This window comes from Musca vetustissima, unplaced genomic scaffold, assembly GCF_032173495.1.
Source record: "Musca vetustissima isolate MV318-11 ecotype Yass unplaced genomic scaffold, APGP_CSIRO_Mvet_v1 utg19955, whole genome shotgun sequence".
NCBI classification, from domain to species: domain Eukaryota; kingdom Metazoa; phylum Arthropoda; class Insecta; order Diptera; family Muscidae; genus Musca; species Musca vetustissima.
In genome coordinates, this window is record NW_026881092.1 from 1,367 (window position 1) to 24,804 (window position 23,438).

A 23,438-nucleotide genomic window follows, 5' to 3' on the forward strand; every position below is an offset into this window, starting at 1 on the left:
TGTTTACAATTTAACATCAAAGGACGGACATGGATAAATCGACTCAGAAGGTGATTCCATGCATATTTTCAAAAGGAACCATGGGTCTATCTCGTTTCCTTTTGCATGTTACAAACATATGTACAAAGACATAATACCCTGTACAACAGTGTGGTGGAGGGTATAAAAATCCATGCCTTTGTAAGGTAGCCCAAAAAAAATTTTTTTTTAATCCACGCCTTTATCAGTCTCAAAAATATTTAAAATAAAATTATAAATATTAAAAAAAAATATTTCAACTTGGGCTCGTCCGGGATTTGAACCCGGGACCTCCCGCACCCTAAGCGGAAATCATACCCCTAGACCAACGAGCCAGTTGGGAATTTGTCTGTACATTTTGTTTCTGACACACACACGCACATACACTACTTCCATTAAATAGAAACTAGATATCACTCGGTTCCCATTAACATTTCGATTAATGCAGATCATGATGCACAACAAAAACAACAACAACCAAATTTGCGTTGTGGCCACTATTGGATTTAAAATAATCGAACAAGTGGGTAGGCCTCATTTCGTTTTCACTTCACAGCATTTATTTTTGTAACCCAGTCGATTGTTCATATCCAGTTCAAATTCAATGGGTTCATAGAGTAGTCGACAGTAGTTTTTTTTTCAAATAATACTTTTTCAATAAGCAACAAAAACAACAACAATTAGTTCAATATCAAAAGTTTTGAAAAAAAAACTACAACTTAGCATTTAGCAAAACTGTAAGTAGCATATAATGAATAAGCTTTAAGTAAACCTATTTAACCATTGACAATGAAACTTTGAAATGCCAAATAAATAAAAAAAAAAAATAGACAGTCAGACAGACAGACACACAAATGAACAAACAAACAAATAATGCTCGAATTACTTAGAGATTGTCTATTTGTTATTGGGCAATTATTTAAGATTATTATTTCATTTCATACGAATTCGATACACGTGAAAATACTTGACATTTATTAAGCAAACCAACAAAAAACAGCAACAATAAACGGCAGTATGTGAGAGATTCGTATGAGTAGGTTTCAATTGAATTTGTAATTGTTGTGAACGAACATAATTGACAATGAATTTATAAATAAATACATATATTTATAAGAGAATTATTAATTCGAAAGACAGATGGCGAGTAAAATATGATTAGGATAAAATAAAACAGTATTTGTGTTTCGAAAATAAAACCTTCCTAAATTCGCAATGCGAGATATATCGCTGCAGTATGGTAGACTATATACAAAAATATTTCTATAATTCCGGGGGTTTCATTGGTTACCGAAAATAAAAAATTCTTAAACCAATTCTGTTCTATAGGACTCCGGACAAAATAGTAATGAAGAAAACAGTTCTCTATTGCTTCCCGAAAAGTAGCACTGCTCTCTAGTGCCTCTCGAGAAATATTCGAAAAAAAAACCGACTATATGATACCCTTCACCACTATAGGTACATGTAAGACATATTAATATCTACAATATCCTGTAGATATAGAAATTTCGCATACATCAGTCGAGACCTAATTCAGTACTCTGTGCAAACTGTTGTCTCAATCGGATAAATATTGGTAGTATGGAGCTTCATTTACATAAAATGTAACGAAACTATATATAGCAGCTATATGTAAATCTGAACAGATTCCAACAAAATTTCAATTTCCATAGGGTTCGTTCGTGGGTCAATTAAGTGACCTGTGCCAAATTTCATCCAAATCGGATAATAAATGCGACCTGTACTTTGTTAACAAAAATACATGGACGGACAGACGGACGGTCATGCATAAATCGACTCAGAAAGTGATTCTATGCTTATTCTCAAAAGGAACCATAGGTCTTTCTCGATTATTTTTGCCTGTTACAGACATATGCACAAAGACATAATACCTTGTACCACAGTGTGGTGAAGGGTATAAAAACACAGATGTTTATTTCCAGTTTCTGAAAAAATCTGTAAAAAATGGGCTCTATAGATAAAACTCACTCATCGATAAAACTGAACTCATCAGTATCTATTGGTTCCCCGTTACTCTTTATTTGTACCCTCCACCATGAGGATGACAATCAAAATATCTAAACTTAATGGGGCTTCTAGGAGAAATGTCATAGTTCCTATATATCTTTCGATTTGCACAAAATTGGACACAGCGTACAGAATTGAATAGAGAATGATGTGTGCTAAGTTTCGAGAAAATCGTTTCAGATTTAGATATAGCTCCCATATATATTTTCGTCCGATTTGATGTAAGTGGTGCACCAAAATCCGTATATATCTTTTGATTTGTACGAAATTTAGCATAGTGTACTGAATTGAGTCTCGAATGATGTGTGTCAAGTTTCGAGAAAATCACTTCAGATTTAGATATTACTCCCATATATTTTCGTCCGATTTAATATAAACGGTACGCCAAAGTCCCTAAATATCTTTCGATTTGCACGAAATTTGGCATTGTGTACTAAATTAAGTCTATAATGATGTGTGCTAAGTTTCGTGGACATAGGTTCAGATTTAGATATCGCTCCCATATATATTTTTGTCCGCCAAAGTCTCTAAATATATTTCGAATTGCACGAAATTGGGTATAGTGTACTGAATAAAATCTAGAATGACGTGTTCTAAGTTTCGTGAAAATCGGTTCAGATTTAGATACAGCCCGATTTAATAGAAATGGTGCACAAATTTTTTTTTTATATATTTCGTTCAATTTCATGTCAATGTTCTTTCGAAAAGGCGACGTTTTTTAGGAGACTATGTAGAATATGCCATATGTAGAATATACTCATATAGTCGGCCCAGTCCGACTTTACTACTTTCCTTACTGGTTTTTAGTGTGGAGATGTGGTGATGCCGTTATGAGTACAAAATTCCAAATCACACCCAATTCATTTGAAAAAAAGTAGGGGTTATCTTGGGCCGTTAAAACAGCCATGGACCTATGTCGAAATATTTTTCACAAAAATGTGTCTCAAACTCCAAGAACCCGGAATTGTTCTTAAAAACGAAATAGATCTTTATATGCGGGCTAAAGAAAACTTTAATCTGTATCGAAGCCGGAATGTGAGTTTTCAGCCATTTCAGTGAAAAAATACCGAAAATGTTTCGCTACCTCTTTATGAGAGCTGTCAAAACATGGACATATTAAAACCAGTGAGCGGAGCAGTATAGTCGGACGGGACCGACCATACGATACCCTACACAACTACCACGGAACTCAAATTTTATGCGGATGTTTATTCCGAGACTGAGCAATATTTCGTGATATTTGCACCCTCTTGCCCGATTAGAGGCAAGCAGCACCTCTTCCTCACACTGACATATTTTCCGAATATTACGAGTATTCAGTACAGCTATTGTCCAGATTCCCTTCACCGTGGGTTGTGTTGTGATGTTCGGCTTTCATTTGAGGTCTATAGATCGACTCGAAAATAACACAAAAATTAAGTTTTAAGTCCACTTCATTCCAAAATTATTATCTGATTATCACCGAAAATTATAGGCGTTGTCCTTGACCATAACTGAAACCTCATGGAACATTTCAAAGCGATCAGCGCTATAGTTGCGCTCTCCAGAGTGATAATGGGTAACTAAATAATATACGAATAGGGATATACCTGTAAATATTTAGGTGTAACTCCCACATCCGAGCACATACAACAATATAATTGGTCTTAATTTAAAGGTCAACCACTCCTCTTGGATATAATATCAACTTCTCGGGTATATGTCCTTCAGGGGTAAATAAATACGCTATAGAATACAAATTTTGTAATTTTTCACACAAAAGTCAGGGTCCATTTGACCCACTAAATATTGACCGATTTTCATCAAAACAGGCATGCTTATTCTTTGGCCCGATCCCCTTCTCCATGCAAAAATTCGCGGTGTTTGGGCCATAATTGCGGCCTCTGCAGCGACCAGAAATACCGACAAAAATCAAGTTTTTGTTCCATTTCATCCCCTAAATATTAACCGATCTTTTCCAAAAACAATAGAGGTCTTCATTGGCCAGAACCCATCCTACATGCTAAATTTCGTGAAGATTGGTCCATAACTGTGGCCTGTATCATGTTTACAAATTATAATGGACAGACGGACGGACGGACGGACACACATGTCTAGATCGGTATACTTAAAGGTGGGTCTAGGACCAATACTTCGCGGCGTTACAAACTTTTGGGGCTGCACAAAGCTATAATACCCTGACAACATAGTTGTGTAGGGTATAAAAACAGATGTGTATCTTCAGTTTATGAAAAAATCTTTAATAAAATGGACTCTATTGGTAAAGCTCACTCATCGATAAAGACTTTATATATACAGCATATATTGGTTTCCGGTCGCTCTTTAAAAATCTGGTAACTTTTTTACCACAAAAAATCTTTAAAACGATTTCTTGAAAAGGTTGAGTTCTTTATATGAAAACTATGACATTGTATGTATGGGGCTATAATAAAACGGAGATCAATATTGATATTTTTATACCCTTTGCCATGGTTGTAACAGGCAAAAGGAAACGATGGTTTCTTTCGAGAATATGTATAGAATCACTTTTTAGTCGATTTACGCATGTCCGTCCGTCTTGTGTCACCACACTGTGGTATAGGGAAATATGTCTTTGTGCATATGTTTGTAACAGGCAAAAAGAAACGAGGATAACATTTGTACCGATTAACACGAAATTTTACACAACCTATCAAATTAAAACTAGAATGACGTTATTGCGTTTAAGTTCGTTCTTTCGAAAAGGCGCAGTCTGTTAGGAGACAGACCCCGCCTCTGAAAGACTTCACCAAAGTGGTGAAGGGTATCATATAGTCGGCCCAGTCCGACTTTACTACTTTTCATACTGATTTTTTGTACCGTGAGTCGATTTATGCATGACCGTCCGTCCGTCTGTTGATGTTAAATTGTAAACAAAGTACAGGTTGCATTTATAAGCTGAATTAGATGAAATTTGGCACAAGTCACTTATTTGGCCCAAGGACGAACCCTATTCAAATTGAAGAAAATCGGTACAGATTTATATACAGCTCCCATATATATTTTCGTCCGATTTTAAGTAAATGGTGCACCAAAGTCCATGAAAATCTTTAGATCTGCACGAATTTTTCTATAGCGTACTGAATTATCTCTATAATGATGTGTGCTGAGTTCCGTGAAAATCAGTTCAGATTTAGATATAGATCCCATATATAGTTTCGACTGATTTTAGTTAAATTGTGGGAGACTCTGTAGAATATACCCAAAGTGGTGAAGTGTATCAGTCCGACTTTCCTACTTTCCATACTGGTTTTTAGTGTGGAGATGTGGTGATGCCGTTATGAGAACACAAATACCAAATCACACCCAATTCATTTGGAAAAAATTGCGATTAAACAGCCATGACCTTATTTTATGGAGGTTATTCACAACATGGACCTATGTCGAAGTATTTTTCACAAAAATGTCGGAAACGATTATCGGGAGGATGGAGGTTGACCGAATTCTGCTCTTGGAAGTCAGAGTAATTTTTTGTGGAAATAGCGTTGGAGTTGTTCACTACGTTTTATAGCACTCACTTTAAGTGATTTTCCAAACTCAAACTTTTCTGCAAACTTATCAGGTGGCAAAAGAAACTAACCAGGAGTAGCTGGAGCCACCAGGTAGTCTCCGTGACACTATAAGTAATTTTTCAAGGTCATTCAAATGTGGAATGACCTTGAAATATACTATACACACCTGATGAGTTTAAAGTCGAGAATCTGCAGCTATGATTTAATAGTTTGTTTGAGATGATCGCTGTTCTTCTCGGACCGTCAGGGCGTTCTATATCAGTGATCGTTCGTCGCCAAGTAAATCTATGGAAGCAATTCCTTCAATTTTTTAGGCTGGATCTAACAAATTTGAGCCATAATCATCATCATAACTCTGTTCTTCCTCTTTGTCGGGTTCTTCAGTTGACAATATGGTGCTGTAAAATGGTTGCAGTAAATATTTCCCTAATTCCCGACTAGTAAACCAGTTCATAATGCTCGTAATTATCATTTCGGCACCCCGAACCGAACAAAAATTCGCTCTCGGAATGACTTGATTACAGCACTGGAAATTCTTGTTCGTAGAAACACTGGAATAACCCACTTGGGAACACGATCGATGTAAACCAAAAGTGTTATATTACCATGTGTTGTCTTGGTAAAGGTCCAATGAAATCTGCAATATATGAAATCATTCCGATTCAATAGTAACGATCCCTAACTTTGATAGTAATTTCCTTAATAATGGTAGTCTTTAAGCGTTCGGTGAAATGAGGAACGTACCCACAGGCACACCTCATCGTCACAGCTTTGTGGAAGGATTTTACGGACTGTTGAGGTAATGCGTCCGTGATAACATTGAGTTCACCTTGCGGTATTGAACTTCGTAATCTTCTCCCTTGGCAGACATTCACTTTTCCTAACCGAATAGTTTAAGGTGAGACTAGAATAGTCATTGAGGCGCTCACCATCGTCAAAGTCATGGGTAACCATTGCTGTAGTTTGACGGCCCGGAAATAAACTAGATATATATTATTTAAAAAATCACACCTTGTGTTAGTCCCTTAAAAATATTCTTTAAACGTCTATATCTTTCGTTGGTTCATTAAAAAATATTCTTTAAACGTCTACATCTTTCGTTGGTTCATTAAAAAATATTCTTTAAACGTCCAAACCTTGTATTGGTGCCTTAAAAATCGACGCCTTGTGTTGGTCCCTTAAAAATTTACGCCTTGTGTTGGTCCCTTAAAAATTGACGCCTTGTGTTAGTCCCTGAAAGAATGTTCATTAAAAATGTTCCCATAAAAATCGACGCCTTGTGTTGGCCTCTGAATAAGTATTCTTTAAAAATCCACGCCTTGTGATGGTTTGTGAAAAAAGTATTTTTAAAATTCCACACCTTGTGTTCCCTGAAAAAATATTCTTTAAAATTCAACGTCTAATGTTGGTCCCTTAAAAAATATTTTTTTAAACGTCCACGCCTTGTTTTGGTCCCTTAAAAAATATTCTTTAACCAGTAAGGAAAGTAGTAAAGTCGGACTGGGCCGACTATATGATACCCTTCACCACTTTGGGGATATTCTACATATGTATTTTAACAGATGTCGTCTTTTCGAAGGAAGTAGACCGACTAACCTCAATCCTTACAAATGTCATTCTGCAATCTATTCCATACTTTGTAAACATACTTTAAGGAAAACTTTACGCACGCTATTTTGTATGTTTCACTGTTTAAAATGTAATATCGATCAAGCACCCATTGATTATGTGGTTTACAATCAACATGAATAGGTCAAAATTATATATGGAAGCTATGCTATATCTAAATCTGAACCGGAGCTATAGGAGCTATATGTAAATCTGAACCAATTTCAAAAAAAACGTGACACAATAAAAGTTATAGTAGCTTCAGCACTTGGTTCTTTAGTGCACAATTTACATTAAATCGGACGAAAATATATATTAGGGTTATATCTAAATCTGAAACGATTTACACGAAACTTAGCACACATCATTCTGGACCCAATTCAGTACCATATGCTAAATTTCGTGCAAATCGAATATATAGGCATATATAGGGATTTTGGAGACCAATTTACCTTAAATAGGACGAAAATATATATGGGAGCTATATATAAATCTGACCCGATTTTCTCGAAACGTGGCACAAGTCATTCCTGACCTAATTCAGTACTTTATGCCAAATTTCGTGGAAATCGAAAAATATGTAGGGACTTTGGTGCCTATTTACCTTAAATAGGACGAAAATATATATGGGAACTATATCTAAATCTGAACCGATTTTTACGAAACATGGCGCACATCACTCTAGACTTAATTCAGTACGCTGTGCAAAATTTCATGCAAATCGAAAGTTATATAGCGACTTTGGTGCACCATTTACATAAAATCGGACAAAACTGTACATGGGAGCTATATCTAAATCTGAACCGATTTTCACGAAAATAAGCACACATCATTCTGGACCTAATTCAGTACTCTATGCCAAATTTCATGCAAATCGAATGATATATAGGTATTTTGGTGCACCCTTTACCTTAAATCGGACGAAACTATATATGGGAGCTATATCTAAATCTGAACCGATTTTATTAAAATTTAGGACTCATCATTCTGGACCTAATTCAGTACTCTGTGCCAAATTTCGTGCAAATCGAATGATATATGGGGACTTTGGTGCACCATTTACCTTAAATCGGACGAAAATATATATGGGAGCTATATCTAAATCTGAACCGATTTTTACGAAACTTAGCGCACATCATTCAAGACTTAATTCAGTACGCTGTGCAAAATTTCATGCAAATCGAAAGTTATATAGGGACTTTGGTGCACCATTTACATAAAATCGGACAAAACTATATATGGGAGCTATATCTAAATCTGAACCGATTTTATTAAAATTTGGCACACATCATTCTGGACCTAATTCAGTACACTATGCCAAATTTCATGCAAATCGCACGATATATAGGGACATTAGTGTACCATTTACCTTAAATCGAACGAAACTATATATGGGAGCTATATCTAAATCTGAACCGATTTTATTAAAATTTGGCACACATAATTCTGGACCTAATTCAGTACTCTATGCCAAATTTCATGGAAATCGCATGATATATAGGGACATTAGTGCACCATTTATATATGGGAGCTATATCTAAATCTGAACCGATTTTATTAAAATTTGGCATACATCAGTCTGGACCTATTTCAGTACTCTGTGCCAAATTTCGTTCAAATCGAAAGATATATAGCGACTTTGGTGCCCCATTTACCTTAAATCGGACGAAGATATATATGGGAGCTATATCTAAATCTGATCCGATTTTTCGGATAGGGTTCGTCCTTGGGCCAAATAAGTGACTTGTGCCAAATTTCATCCAAATCGGATAATAAATGCGACCTGTACTTTGTTTACCATTTAACATCTACAGACGGACAGACGGACGGACATGCATAAATCGACTCAGAAAGTGATTCTATGCATATTCTCAAAAGGAACCATGGGTCTATCTCGATTATTTTTGCCTGTTACAAACATATGCACAAAGACATAATACCCTGGACCTCAGAGTGGTGAAGGGTATAAAAATCGACGACTTTTTTTGGTCCCTTAAAAAATATGCTTTAAAAGTCCACGCCTTGAGTTGGTCCCTAAAAAATATTTTTTAAAAATCCACGTCTTGTGTTCCCTGAAAAACATTTTCATTAAGTTCTTAACTCCAAAAAGATTCAATTAAAATTGATGAAAAAATCACAAAATTCAATTTCTTTACAAGCCATAATAAAACAATAAATTTATATTGATGCAACAATGTATAAAAATTATTTTTGTTGTCGTAATCTATCATTTGACAACATCTTCTATTGATTGTACAATCGATATAAAATAATGTTGCAATTAATAAAAATTAACAAAAAATCTAAAAATAATTGTTGATGATATAAAAATCATAAAAAGACCCCGCAATGATGTAGCGGGGGTCTTTTTGAAATCAAATCAAAGAAGTGAAATTCTCCAACCCCTTAAAAAAATCATGAACATGGTACTGACGCCAGTGTGTTAAACGTCACTCATTGTTTGTCATTCACACACAGTTGATCCTCGTCATGTTAAATTAACAAAACACCATTCATTTTGAAATAGCCCGCATTGTAACGAATAAATAAATGACATATCTTTTCATTTTCAATTTTTTTTTTCATTTTTGCAATTCAACCGCTATCATTTTGATTAAGACTCTCATAATAGTCCAACATCAAGCAGGAACAACAACAACAGCAACAACAACAATTGATACAATAAATAAAACGTTGGAAAAAAATAAAAAAAATCTGAAATCACAACAAAACGATCACTTTTAATAAAATTTGATATTGTCCATACGACAAGCAGAATGGGCAGAAAGGCGGACAGACACACATGCCAGAGTGTCATAAAAACGAAAGAAGTAAATATGACATTGTGGGCCGAGCAAAGTCGACCGTGTACTACACTCCCAGCACTACCATAGGCGTGGATTTTTAAAATAATTTTTTTCAAGCACTACCATAGGAGTGGATTTTTAAAATAATTTTTTTCTAGCACTACCATAGGCGTGGATTTTTAAAATAATTTTTTTCAAGCACTACCATAGGCGTGGATTTTTAAAATAATTTTTTTCAAGCACTACCATAGACGTGGATTTTTAAAATAATTTTTTTCAAGCACTACCATAGGCGTGGATTTTTAAAATAATTTTTTTCAAGCACTACCATAGGCGTGGATTTTTAAAATAATTTTTTTCAAGCACTACCATAGGCGTGGATTTTTAAAATAATTTTTTTCAAGCACTACCATAGGCGTGGATTTTTAAAATAATTTTTTTCAAGCACTACCATAGGCGTGGATTTTTAAAATAATTTTTTTCAAGCACTACCATAGGCGTGGATTTTTAAAATAATTTTTTTCAAGCACTACCATAGGCGTGGATTTTTAAAATAATTTTTTTCAAGCACTACCATAGGCGTGGATTTTTAAAATAATTTTTTTCAAGCACTACCATAGGCGTGGATTTTTAAAATAATTTTTTTCAAGCACTACCATAGGCGTGGATTTTTAAAATAATTTTTTTCAAGCACTACCATAGGCGTGGATTTTTAAAATAATTTTTTTCAAGCACTACCATAGGCGTGGATTTTTAAAATAATTTTTTTCAAGCACTACCATAGGCGTGGATTTTTAAAATAATTTTTTTCAAGCACTACCATAGGCGTGGATTTTTAAAATAATTTTTTTCAAGCACTACCATAGGCGTGGATTTTTAAAATAATTTTTTTCAAGCACTACCATAGGCGTGGATTTTTAAAATAATTTTTTTCAAGCACTACCATAGGCGTGGATTTTTAAAATAATTTTTTTCAAGCACTACCATAGGCGTGGATTTTTAAAATAATTTTTTTCAAGCACTACCATAGGCGTGGATTTTTAAAATAATTTTTTTCAATGTTAACATAGGCGTGGATTTTTTAAAGAATATTTTTTCAAGGACTAACATAGGCGTGAATTACTAAAATAATTTTTTTCAAGCACTACCATAGGCGTTGATTTTTAAAATAATTTTTTTCAAGCACTACCATAGGCGTGGATTTTTAAAATAATTTTTTTCAAGCACTACCATAGGCGTGGATTTTTAAAATAATTTTTTTCAAGCACTACCATAGGCGTGGATTTTTAAAATAATTTTTTTCAAGCACTACCATAGGCGTGGATTTTTAAAATAATTTTTTTCAAGCACTACCATAGGCGTGGATTTTTAAAATAATTTTTTTCAAGCACTACCATAGGCGTGGATTTTTAAAATAATTTTTTTCAAGCACTACCATAGGCGTGGATTTTTAAAATAATTTTTTTCAAGCACTACCATAGGCGTGGATTTTTAAAATAATTTTTTTCAAGCACTACCATAGGCGTGGATTTTTAAAATAATTTTTTTCAAGCACTACCATAGGCGTGGATTTTTAAAATAATTTTTTTCAAGCACTACCATAGGCGTGGATTTTTAAAATAATTTTTTTCAAGCACTACCATAGGCGTGGATTTTTAAAATAATTTTTTTCAAGCACAACCATAGGCGTGGATTTTTAAACTAATTTTTTTCAAGCACTACCATAGGCGTGGATTTTTAAAATAATTCTTTTCAAGCACTACCATAGGCGTGGATTTTTAAAATAATTTTTTTCAAGCACTACCATAGGCGTGGATTTTTAAAATAATTTTTTTCAAGCACTACCATAGGCGTAGATTGTAGGGTATACAAATGTCAAGCTGTGCACAAAAGCGTTCTCATTTCGCGCTGTCATTTCAATCGTTCGTTCGGTCGTCGTAGTCAACGCTGCCGGCGTTGTTGGTCTCTCATAAATAAATTAATTGTGACAATACACAATTGATTTGATTATTGCTGTACGTATGTATGAACACAAAATTATCACACAAACAACACGTTGGACGGACAAACTCTTGTGTATAACAAAAACAATTACAAGAATAATGTACAACAATACATATTCATACATACAGATATTAAATGTATAAACATTAAGCAATTTGTACAACTGATATATTCAACAACAAGAGCAACAACAGCAACGAAAACGCCAGTAATAATAATAATTTTTGTTGTGATTTTCCAATTGAAAATTGTCAAATCTATCTATCCATCTGTCGTCCATGGCCAGCACCAGCACTTCAGTATGTCATCAATGTCGGCGTTGATGACAATGGCCAGATTTTTAATTTTTTGTGTGATGACTGACATACAGTCGTGGTTGTCCCTCATAAACATTGTCATTTCTTGTTAATTTGTTGATGTTGTTGTTTTTCTTTATTATTTCATGACAATGATGTTGGTAAGTGATCGAGATGATGGTTTGGTTGGCTTTTGATATGACAATCATGAGAATGATAATGGCGACATAGATGAAGATGATGTTGTCTTTGATATCTTTAAATTGTTGATTGATTCAAGTGTTTTCTTTAGTTCTCAATTTGTTGTAATTCGCTTGGTTTCACATGTGAATCTTTTTCAGCGGTTCACATATTCTTCAATTATATTATAAATTAAAATTTGTGTTTTCTATTAATTGGAAAGAAAATATTTGTATATTGGGGAAATAGTTAAACAGAATAAGAAATAAATGTGGTATTGTAATGACAGAAGGTCAAGGGAAACAATAAAAAAATCGGCTATATTTAATTTTGAAAATAATTTTTTTTAAGTAAAAAAAAATCTTGAATAAATCCACGCCTCCTGAAGACCCCTAAAAATATTCTTGAATAAATCCACGCCTCCTGAAGACCCCTAAAAATATTCTTGAATAAATCCACGCCTCCTGAAGACCCCTAAAAATATTCTTGAATAAATCCACGCCTCCTGAAGACCCCTAAAAATATTCTTGAATAAATTCACGCCTCCTGAAGACCCCTAAAAAATATTCTTGAATAAATCCACGCCTCCTGAAGACCCCTAAAAAATATTCTTGAATAAATCCACGCCTCCTGAAGATCCCTAAAAAATATTCTTGAATAAATCCACGCCTCCTGAAGATCCCTAAAAAATATTCTTGAATAAATCCACGCCTCCTGAAGATCCCTATAAAATATTCTTGAATAAATCCACGCCTCCTGAAGATCCCTAAAAAATATTCTTGAATAAATCCACGCCTCCTGAAGATCCCTAAAAAATATTCTTGTATAAATCCACGCCTCCTGAAGACCCCTAAAAATATTCTTGAATATATCCACGCCTCCTGAAGACCACTAAAAAAATAAAATAAAGTCCTTTAAAGTCCTATAGCTCATATAAAAATAATGGATATCTTTTTCCGCAACTTAATATTTGTCATGCTTGCTTTGAAAATACACTGAAGAAAATAGACCCGCTAATTTGGTACTATGTCTTGAGGAGTAGTTGACCTTGAAATTTATACCAATTGTAGTATTGTATCTATTTCGATGTAGGAGTTATCTATACTAATAAAAGAGTAAAGTGATTGACTGACTGACTGATTTAACGATTCATCAACGCCCAGACGAAACGGCTGAAGGTAGAATCTTGACATTTTGGGTGAGGGTCACTCTTGGTCCAAATGAGACAGATAAGGCTGGGTTTTTGGAAATTCGTACTAGAACGGTACAAAAGTACTAATATATACTAATAAAAGAGTAAAGTGATTGACTGACTGACTGATTTAACGATTCATCAACGCCCAGACGAAATGGCTGAAGCTAGAATCTTGAAATTTTAGCCTGGGTTTTTGGAAATTCTTACTAGAACGGTACGAAAAGTACCAAATATGGGATCATTTATATTTGGCCAACCAGTAGAGTTAGAAATCTGAAATTTGGATTGAGGATCACTGGTGGAGTGTAGAATAGATGTAGCAAAGGGCATTATGGAAATTCGAACTATAAGTATCCGAAAAGTACTGAAGTGTACTAAATTTGGTACAATTGCGTAGCATGTGAATGGGTTGAACTAAAAACTTGAAATTTGGAATGAAAATTAAGGTTGAGAAGTAGGGTCGATATGAGGAGAGTTTGGAAAACGTGTACTCATGTGTACGAAAAGTACTATATTGTACTATATTTGGTACAAAGTTGGTTTGGAGGTACAACTTGAGCTGGAATCCTGAAAATTGAAGGTAACATTACCGTTGGAGTGTAGGATAGGGATATGTATGTAGTTTTGGAAATTTTTTACTTATGTGTAAGAAATGTACTAAATCGTTCTATAATTAGTACAATTTGGATTTGGGTGACCCAATAGAGCTGGAACAATGAAATTTGGAGTAAGGATCATTGCATGGATGTAGGATTAGTGTCAGTATTCAGTTTAACAAATTAATACTTATGGGTACTAAATGGTACTAAATTTGGTACAATTTGAATTTTAGGTGAACCAATAGAGCTAGAATCATGAAATTTGGATTCAGGATCAGTGTGGAGGTGTAGGATTAAAATATGTAGGAAGTTTTAGAAATTTGGTACAATTTGAATTGTAAGTGAACCGATAGATTTGGAATCCTGAAACTTGGATTTAGGATGACTGTGGGGGTGTAGATTGGGGTAAGTAGGAAGTTTTGGAAATTGGTACAACTATGTACTAAATTTGGTACAATTTGAATTGCGGTAGGGGGTAGGAAGGAGGTTTTGGGAATAAGTACTACTGTGTACTAAATTTGGTACAATTTGAATTGTGGGTGAACCATTAGAGTTAGAATCCTGAAACTTGGATTTAGGATCAATGTGGAAGTGTAGGATTGGGGTAAATAGGATGTTTTGTAATTGTTACTACTGTGTACTAAATTTGGTACAATTTGAATTGTGGGTAAACCTATAGAGTTGAAATCCTGAATCTTTGATTTAGAATCACTGTCGGGGTGTAGGATTGGGGTATGTAGGAAGTTTTGGAAACTCGTACTACTGTGTCCAAATTTGGTACAATTTAAATTGTGGGTGAACCAATAGAATTGGAATCATGAAACTTGGAGTGTACAGCCAGTTTTTTATGGAAATAATGTTTGCTAAATTGAAAATTTGGATTTGGGTGAACTTTTAGAGCTCGAATAATGGAATTTGGTACTAAATGGTACTCAAATTTAATTTATGGTCGATATTAATTTTTTCTGACATATGCAGTTTTCTTTGAGAATAAACTAATATGTTAATACATGTTTAAATATTTTCTACATTCGCTAGCGAAGTTGCGGACATATGCTAGAATTAAATATTTAAGGTTTCTACATATTCTGATGTTATTTAATAATCCATTACCACACTAGAGGGCGTTGATAGCATTGAAGTTTTCCATGAAGTTCCAAGGACGATGCCTATAATTTTCGGTAATGATCAAATATGACGGAACGGTTGTTCCATAAGCCGAGTTTAAAAAAGATTTTCAGGCGCGTCGGTCTTCGGTCGGTCGGTCTCGCGTCGGTCTGATCCAAATAGAAAGGACATGTTCGGCAATATTATCTTCCACTTGATCTTTCCATCTAGTTCGTGGCCTTCACCTTCTACGTGAACCATCAGCTGGTTCGCTTTTATTTGCCTTTTGAGCTGGGGCGTCTTCTAGCCCACGTAGTCGCTGCATCTAGATACGTCAAACAATACCAATGTCCGTGAATAGATGGTATAGCTCATGGTTCATTCGACGGCGATATTCACCATCGACGCAGATCGGCCCATAGATCTTCCGGAGAATTTTTCTCTCAAACACTCCAAGAGCTGCCTTATACCTATGCTTCCAATCCATACAACTGCACGGATAATAGCAGCGTCTTGTAGAGTGTAGAGTTTGGTCTGGCGAGAGGTGGTCTTGCTTTTGAGTTGCTTACTCAGACCATAGTAGCATCTGTTGGCCAACACTATTCTCCTCCGGATTTCACAGCTGATGTCATTCGTTTTATTTATGGTGGTACCAAGGTATATAAAATCTTTAACTACCTCGAAGCTGTAGTTCTCAAGTTCCTCAATGGTCCGAGCCTACTGGACGTCTTGTGCGTTGATACCATCAGCATGGTCTTTTCGCCATTTACTGCCAATCCCACTTTGACAGACTCCTTCTCAATTCGTTCAAAGGTGGCTGTTACCGCTCACAATGTTCGACCAATTTTGTCGATGTCGTCGACGTAGGCGAGTAACAGGTGTTGCTTGGTCTACAGAGTGCCATTTCTGTTCACATTTGCATCTCGTATGACCTTTTTCAGCAGGATGTTTAAAAGCCCACACGACAAAATGTCACCTTGTCTGAATTCTCGTTCGGCATTAAAAGGGTTCCGAGAGGACCTTTCCGACTTTAACACTGACATTGTACCAGTTAATGTTATCCTGCATAGCCGTATTAATTTTGCTGGAATGCCAGACGCAGACATGTTTTTAAACACCTCTGAACGGATAGGGCTGTCGAATGCGGCTTCATAGTCGACGAATATGTGGTATGTGTCGATGTGATTTTCGTAGTTTTTTTTCCAGAATCTGGCGCAGAGTGAAAATCTGGTGAATTGTCAGGCCTGAAGTCACATTGGTATGGTCCAATAATGTCATTGACCATTGGCTTCAGTCGTTCACACAGCATGCTGGATAGCACATTATATGCGATGGGAAGGATATTTATTCCTCTATAGTTGGAACGTATCATCTTGTCTCCTTTACATACCCTTCACCACACTGTGGTACAGGGTATTATGTATTTGTGTATATGTTTGTAACAGGCAAAAATAATCGAGATAGACCCATGGTTCCTTTTGAGAATATGCATAGAATCACTTTCTGAGTCGATTTACGCATGTCCGTCTGTCCGCCCGTCCGTCCATGTATTTTTGTGAACAAAGTACAGGTCGCATTTATGATCCGAATTGGATGAAATTTGGCACAGCTCATTTGTTTGGCCCAAGGACGAACCCTATTGAAATTGGGAAAATCGGTTCAGATTTAGATATAGCTCCCATATATATCTTCGTCCGATTTAAGGTGAATGGTGTGCAAAAATCCCTATATATCTTTTGATTTGCACGAAATTTAGAATAGCGTACTGAATTAAGTCTAGAATGATGTGTGCAAAGTTTCGTGAAAATCGGTTCGGATTTATATATAGCTCCCATATATAGTTTCGCCCGATTTTAGGTAAATGCTGCACCAAAGTCCCTAAAAATCATTTAATTTGCACGAATTTTGGCATAGCGTATTGAATTAGGTCTAGAATGACGTGTGCTAAGTTTCGTGAAAATCGGTTCAGATTTAGATATAGCTCCCATATATAGTTTCGCCCGATTTAATGTAAATAGTGTACCAAAGTCCCTATATATACTTCGATTTGTACGAAATTTGGTATAGCCTACTGACTTGTGTCTAGAATGATGTGAGCAAAGTTTCCTGAAAACCGGTTCAGATTTAGATATAGGTCCAATATAGTTTCGCCCGATTTTAGGTAAATGGTGCACCAAAGTCCCTGAAAATCATTTAATTTGCACGAATTTTGGCATAGCCTACTGAATTAGGTCTAGAATGACGTGTGCTAAGTTTCGTGAAAATCGGTTCAGATGTAAATATAGCTCCCATATATAGCTTCGCCCGATTTTAGGTAAATGGTCTACCAATGTCCCAATATATCTTTCGATTTGCACGAAATTTAGTATAACGTACGGAATTGAGCCTGGAATTATGTCTGCCAAGTTTTGAGAAAATCGGTCCAGATTTAGATATAGCTCCCATATATAGTTTCGCACGATTTTAGGTAAATGGTGCACCAAAGTCCCTATATATCTTTCGATTTGCACGAAATTTAGTATAACGTACGGAATTGAGCCTGGAATTATGTCTGCCAAGTTTTGAGAAAATCGGTCCAGATTTGGATATAGCTCCCATATATAGTTTCGTCCGATTTCATGTAAATGGTCGATTTGCACGAAATTTGGCATAACGTACTGAACTGAGCCTAGAGTGATGTCTGGCAAGTTTCGTGAAAATCAGTTGAGATTTAGTACAAAATTGAGCATAGAATAACGTAGTTGCGTTTTCTAGAAGTACAGACGTAGCCCAACGGATGACCTATTGATATTTCAAACAAATATCGATTTACATACTTTTGTCACATTGTAACAAACGAATGGCATGTTTATGTATAGATCTAGGTCGAATCACATTTAGATAAATATCACATATTTGTTTTGTTCCAATTTCATATTAATAGTGCTGCTTAATATGCCCATCGTGGTGAAGGGTATCATATAGTCGGCCCCGTCCTTAACTACTTTACTACTTTCCTTACTGGTTTTCATGTTGCTCTATAGGCCACAATAATAAGAAATATGAGCTGTTGACCTCTAATCGGTAAAGAGGTTGAAAATTTCGCGAAATACTGTCCAGGCTCGGAATAAATTTTGGCAGAAAGTTAGAGTTCTGTGCTAGTGGTGTATGGTAACATGGGGTCGGTCCGTCCGACTATGCTGCCCCACTCGTTGGTGTCGGTGTCATTTGATTCGATCTTGCTGCAAAAGTAGTTACCCCTGGTGATATCGTAGGGTGGCCATTGTGCACTATTTAGATAAAAGAGGAACCAAGAAAAGCCTGGTCTTTGCCATACTAAATTCAGTGAGAGCCGTTGCTTGTTTCCTATCAGCCTCTACGTCACCTAGTTGCTAGTTTGGATATTTTTGAGCCTAATGACCCTTGAGAGTTATGACAAGCCTCCGAAAAATTCCACACCCACTTCAACGGCAATATTCATCAGTGACTGCTAAGTAAAAACCCTTTATAACTACCATATCATCGGCTATATAATCTTATCGTGACAAAACACGTTTCATTCTAGTCTATTCCAAATTCCGACAACTTTGATAGTTGTTGAACAATAAAAATCCCCCATCAAATTTAACCTAGCCATTTAGGCACCTGTCTGTTTTGTTTCGAGATATATTTGACACAAGTATGTCAAGATTCCTTTACCCTTATCTTTAAGATGTTTAATATTTCGTTTTTAAGTTCTACTTGAAAAAATCATCAAAAAACGAAATATGTATATAATCTCAATCTTAAGAGCCATATTGTCATATCAATTTTTTTTAGATTTAAGCTGACGCATTTGTTGGCAAGAGCAATAAAACGAAATTCGAAACCAAACAATCTTCAATTGAAATGCCATTCAAAAGTGAATTGGAGCTGTCATGTGGTAGAAAAAAATCAAACACTTGCTAAAAGTTTTCAATTTGCAAATCGCGATTTCAAATTTTTTTTTTCGGTTTCTCGATTATTTTGACCATATTGTGTTTGTGAACTTAGGTGTAAGAGGGTAGGGGAACTAAGTACTCTCAAGAGCAAGAGACGGGCAGACAGAGAGACACACGGACAGATCAATTGTTTGTGATAACGTGACTTGTCAGTCATTTAGTCGGACATCCGAATGATGTGATGGTTGCTTTGGTTGGTTGGTGTTGCTGTTTGTTCAAGTAGTTTCTTGACACTTTGAGTATTTTGTCGGTATGTATGTCCATCGATCTGATCTCACTTTGACAGTAACATCAGCAGCTGCAGCACCATCATCAGCCGCAGCACCAATACCTCCACAAGCGGCACAAGCTTCAGAATTTAGTTCAAACCTTTTTTTGCTATCTGTTCCGATGAAATGAAAATGAAAAAAATATTTAATTTGATTGATTGTAAAGTGTCATAAAGAACACTTAGCATTAAGTGCTGACAAAAGCAGGCCGCCTCAAACTGATTGCAAAATTGAAATGCTTATCTGTTAGTGGGGTATATTTTTTGTTTTCATTTAATATTTTTGAATGGCATGAGCAACATTTTGACGAATAATGGAGAACTAATGTCTACCGTAAGCCTCTATAAATAGCCGTGTGTTATTTGATTTTGATGAACTATGATACTACAATGGGGTTCTGTTGCTAATCACTTAGAAAATATATAAGACACTTATCGTCGTGGAATATTTGTGTAATTTGTTTTTAATTAATTTTTTCAATGAGATAACTTCGAATTATTTCTCGATATTTAGTCATATATTTCATTGATAAGAGTTTTTTTTTTAATTGATAGAAAAATATTGAGGCTTTCCAGGACCACCGCAGGATATGCGGTTTCAATAAATCTAATATCATTTTTCTGCTGCGATATTGGCAATGTATTATTACATCACAGATTTACTATCACAAACATCAATATAATTGAGATCAACGAACGCCACACCGGCAATATCTTGCCATATAATCTCAGATTAAATATAGTCGTCATTTCTGCACAAAAAATGTCACAATTTTTCAATTAATCCTAGTTGTTGCCGTCAATATCGACTTCTTTCCCTATATTTTCAACGTGTTCGGATTATATTTCATTGGAAAAATTTGGGAAAACTCGGAATTCCTAATTACGAGTGCAGTTCGGAAAGTTCTTATCCTTGCCCAAAAAGCGAGATATAAACAGACAAAAGTTAAGTGTTTTGGAAACGTCAATATCTGTTATGAACATATGTAAAATTTTGTTTCGATCTGGCAACTCCTTCATATAGAAACAGGCGTCCAATAAAGACGCATCCCAATTTTTTACAATGAAAACACGCAGTTCTAATTTTTCCATTGCGAAAAATTGCGCATGCGACTTTTTTGAATACCTGTTTCTATATAAAGTAGTTGACAGATCGAAACAAAATTTAAACAAAAACAAAATTGAAACAAAAATTAAAAATTTAAATTTAATCAAAACAACATTTAACATTTCTTCATAACATAGATGGAAATTTCCAAAACACTTAACTTTTTCCTGTATACCGCGCTTTTCGTGCTAGGCTAAGAACTTTCCGAACTGCCCTCGTGCACCCGGAAAATCAAAAATATGGACCTATATTGATAATTTTTCTCCACTTCGGAAACGGAATACCAAATAGAACTTAAAATAACTGAAATGGGATCATATTCAAAATTTTGTCGATATATTTATCACACTCCGAAAACCATGAATTATAATTACTGTTTGAGCTGAGTCGATCTAGACATACAGGCTACAGTTATGTGCCCAGTCAAGAAAGACCCCTATTTTTCGTAATGATCCGTTTATATTTAGGGAATGAAATGGACTAAAAACTTTATTTTTGTCTATTTTTCTGGTCGTTTTAAAGGCCACAATTATGTTAGGAACATCACAAAATTTTACACGAAGAAAGGAATCTGAGAAATTAACAAACATGGTTCTTTTCATGATAATCGGTCAATATTTAGCGGATCATATGGAGCCAGATTTTTGTGTAAAAAATTAAATATATATATATATATATATATTAAATGGGTTATATATTTACTTCCGAAGGACAAAGACAAGTTGACAATATAGCCAAGAGGAGTTCTTGACCTTAACGTTGATACTAATTAGAGTGATGTATCTAATCAGCTATGGGAGCTATACTTAAATATTTATGGGGATTCTGATATTATTCAGTAACCCACTACTATACTAGAGGGCGGAAATGTAGCACAGATCGCTTGGAATTTTACATGAAGTTTTTGGCATTGATCTGATGATATATAGGGGTGAAATGGACCGACAAATTTATTTTTTTCAGGTTCCCTAATTTGTATAGAGGTCATAATTATAAGCCGAAGATCACAAATTTTACACGCGGAAGGGATCTAGTCGACTATTGAAAATGACTGTTGAGATAATTATAATTAGGGAATCAAATAAGCCAAGACATTTGTGTGTAACATAAGAAAATTTGAATCTTGTTATTATTACCTTCACCACCCTGTGGTACAGAATATTATGTCTTTGTGCATATGTTTGCTACAGGCAAAAGGAAACGACATAGACACATGGTTCCTCTTGAGAATAGGCATAGAATCACTTTCTGAGTCGATATATGCATGTCCATCCGTCCGTCTGTCTGTCTGCCCATGTTAAATTGTAACCAAAGTACAGGTCGCATTTACGATCCAAATTGGAAAAATTTGGCACAGCTCATTTATTTGGCCCAAGGTCGAACTCTATTGAATTTGGGAAAAATCGGTTCAGATTTAGATATACCTCCATATACAGTGGCGAGTTTGTATATGAGTCGATTTGTGCATGTCCCCCGTCCGTTTGTCTGTCTGCCCATGTTAAATTGTAACCAAAGTACAGGTCGCATTTATGATCCAAAGTGGATAAATTTGGCACAGCTCATTTATTTGGCCCAAGGAAAAATCGGTTCAGATTTAGATATACCTCCATATACAGTGGCGAGTTTGTTTGTAGTTTGGACACTTTTTACGTCATAAAAATAATATTTAAAACCCCAATTCAAAACAGCTGAAAGTCTCGACCTCAAAGGAAGGGACCAATCTTAAAGAGACAGGTGGGACAGAACCAATCAGCCCCTAATATTGAGGCTAACTTTAGCAGCGAATCTGATGTGATTGGAAGAATATTTCAAATGAATTTGTACAAAAATTAATAAAAAAGTATACTAAATTGCATAAATTACGCATTAAAAATTATACGCATAAAAAATATCTTTCGATTTGCACGAAATTTGGCATACATCAGTTCACATTCATATATAACGCCCATATTTTTGTCCCATTTAATGTAAACGGTGTACTAAAGTTCCTGTATATCTTTAAAATTGGACGAAATTTGGCATAACGTACTGAATTGATCCTAGAGTGATAACCGCCATGTTTCGAGAAAATCGGTCCAGATTTAGATATAGCTCCCATATATATTTTCGTCCGATTTAATGTAAATGAAGCACCAAACTCATAATGTTTGTCCGATTAACACGAAATTTTTCACTACAGATCAAATTGATACTAGAACAACGTTATAGCGTTTCCCCGCAAACGACTCTCAATCTTCACGACTGAAATGAAAATTAAACATAGGATGCAGAAAGGCATTTGTGTGGACAGATGTTAGCCAGATCACTTATTGATAAAGATCACATATTTAAGTTCGTTCAATTTCATGTCAGGATACATATGTAGATTATATATATATATATATATATATATGTGGGTAAGGGTATCTTATAGTCGGCCCAGTCCGACTTTACTACTTTCCTACTACTGGTTTTTAATGTGGAGATTTGGTACCCAATGAAAACACAAATTACCGAAAACAGCGAATTCGATCGAAAATGTCTAAACGTGGACCGATATTACCCATATTCTGTTCAAAAATTTGGCGATCTGTCTCAATTCGTTTAGAGGCTAGAGTGATTACAATAGAGAGACGGACTTGATCAGAACAAAATTCTAGTTCCATTTCCGTCTGTTCAAATCGCCAAAAAGTTCACAATAATTAAGTAATTTTGCATATACATTCCTACTTCGCCTAGGATGTTTGGTCTT

General features: G+C 35.2%; 1 non-coding gene across 1 annotated transcript; it reads right to left on the reverse strand.

The window, feature by feature from the left end:
- Nucleotides 1–281: 281 nt before the first annotated feature.
- On the reverse strand, nucleotides 282–353 carry Trnap-agg (transfer RNA proline (anticodon AGG)). Its single transcript has one exon. It is a non-coding gene; the product is annotated as a tRNA-Pro (tRNA).
- Nucleotides 354–23,438: the final 23,085 nt, after the last annotated feature.